The following is a 2760-nucleotide window of genomic DNA, read 5'->3' on the forward strand; positions in this document are numbered from 1 at the left end:
AACAACAACAACAACAACCTTTCTTTTGTTTCATGTGTATCCTTCCATTAAACTTTCATTTATTTTGGGGGAAAATAACCAGTGCATCACCGGAGTTCCTATATATACAGTCAGTGTCCATTAAATTTCTGTTGATGATTCACAGACTTTTATGTCTTATGACATATCATGGTGGATTCATGTCTGTACCTTTTGTTCTTTTTTCACCTCTTATTCTTCCTCTCAAGATGTATCTTCCTTTCTTTCTCTTTCCCCTTCTTCACCACATCCTCTCCCAACTAAATTTAGGTCAACATGTCTCTTTCACAACCACGGGATGCCTTCTAAAGCAGCAGTCAGAGGGACAGTATCCAGCAATCAAATGGGTTTTGGACCTTACATCCATGCTCTGTACCCATTCCTTTTATTACCAGAATTGACGTTAAGCACAGTCAGGACTTGGCCGGAGCCTTATACCTGTGCACTGGGGCCCGGAACGTTTATCCTTTAGGTGTTTTAAAGAGAAGCAGCAGTTACCATCTGCCAGCTGAATGACTCTGCCTTTGAAATAGACTGTGGGGCATGTTCAGGCAGAAAGGACTTCCTGAGGAAGGCCTGGGAAGAGAGGACGTAGAGGAGCTGCCATTCATTTGCACTGCCACGCAACTGTCGGCAAACCATCTGATCTGTCTAGGGTGTGGTTTCTGTTACAGTCAAGAAGAGATAGTAGCATACATGGGATCATGGGGAGATGTGGATGGGTGGGTGTATTATACACGAGACTAGGCAGTGAAAAGGACATGGGACTTGGATTCAGGGAACCTGAGATTTAGAGCCACAATTCCTGAATCCAAGACCCAATAGTGGGCACATTATCTATCCATATGAGCCTCTGTTTAATATTTTGTAAAATGGTCTGATTCATGAAGTTATTTTAATTGTAAAGAATAGAAACCAGTTTAGCTACTATAAGCAGAATGTTGTTGTAAAGCGATGTCAAGTTGGTTCTGACTCATAACGACCCTGTGTAGGGTATCCCAGGAGTGGTTGCTGGTTTTGAACCACCAATCTTGGTTAGCTATGGTTAGCAGTCCAGTGCTTATCCTACAGCACCACACCAGGACTCCATAAGCAGAACACAAGGGGGTTATTTTAAGGATGCAAAAGTGCCTCACAGAACATAATGACAAGATCACAGCCAGGCGTCAAGAATGGACGAGAAAAAGGGATCTGAGATGTGTCAGTCTCATGCAGTGTCTCCTGCTTCTCTCTGTGATTGTCGTGGATCTTTCTGTTTCCTGTCCTCCCAGAGTCTCCATGTTTGGATCCTACAAATTTGACCATACTCCTATTCCACATTTCTAGAACATTACTATCATTGGCCTAGTTTTCATACGATGTCTACCCTTGGGCCCAATCAGCCATGGGAGCAGGAGTCCCCTAGTACAAATATGGTGGACATCTGAGGACCTAGATACATTCTTCAGGGAAGGATCTATAAGTTGTCAGCTAGACCAACGATCTAGAATGTGGAATGTTATGAGGAGCAATGAGAACAATAACTGTATAAACTGTCAGGTGTTGTAAACAATGAATAATGCTCACTTCTAGGTAAGGCATACAGCTATCGTCACATAGAAGGAGTTAAGGTATAATCCTTTGCAAACTTAAAATGTTCTAGTAAGCAGTTAAGATATTGAGTCTATGCAATTAAAGCTACCTCATTCTAGGGGTCTACTTGTTTTAGTGAGTGATGAGAATCAACTTGTTTTATTTTCTACCTTAAAAACCTCTTCTCCACCTCTTCAATTCTAACAAAAGCCTCCCAAAAACGATTTTATTTCTTAATAGAAACTGACTGGAATAAAGCTTGACGAAATTATTAAGACTCCAGTGATTAAGCTACCACCATCTGCCAGTTTGTCATACTGTGGTGGCTTGCGTGTTGTTGTGATTCTGGAAACTATGCCATTGGTATTTTAAATATTAGCAGGGTCACCCACAGTTAACAGGTTTCAGCTGAACTTCCAGACAAAGACAAACAAGGAAGAAGGAGAGAGGATCTACTTCCGAATATTTAGTCATTGAAAATCTTACAAATGGTAATGGAACTCTTGTCAGTAGCAGAACACTGGCCTTTAAAACATGATAAAGACCACCAGAATATTGTCAGATATAGTGTCAGATGATGAGCCCCTCAGGTTGGAAGGCACTCAAAATACAACTGGGGAAGAGCTGCCTCCTCAAAGTAGAGCTGACTGTGATGATGCAAATGGTTTAAAACCATAGGGACCTTCATTTGCTGATGGGGCACAACTCAAAATGAAGAGAAACAGCTGTAAATATCCATTAGTAATCAGAACATGGAATGTACGAAGTATTACTTTAGGAAAATTGTAAATTGTCAAAAATGAAATGGAATGCATAAACAAATTTATTCAAATTTTGTTTTGCATAAACAAAATTATTCAAAAATAAATTTTGAATCTGACAATTACATGGTTTACTATGCTGGAAATGACAAAATGAAGAGGAATGGTGTCTCATTCATCATCCAAAGGAACATATCAAGATCTGTCTTGAAGTATAACACTGTCTGTGATAGGATAATATCCATGAACCTACAGGGAAGACACCTATTGTTCAAATTTATGCACCAACCACTAAAGCCAGTGAAGATGAAGTAGAAGAATTCTACCAATTTCTTCAATCTGAAATGGATCAAACATGTAATCAAGATGTATTGATCATTACTGGTGGTTAGAATGCAAAGGTTGGAAA

Source organism: Chrysochloris asiatica, unplaced genomic scaffold (genome assembly GCF_000296735.1).
Source record: "Chrysochloris asiatica unplaced genomic scaffold, ChrAsi1.0 scaffold00072, whole genome shotgun sequence".
Lineage (NCBI taxonomy): Eukaryota > Metazoa > Chordata > Mammalia > Afrosoricida > Chrysochloridae > Chrysochloris > Chrysochloris asiatica.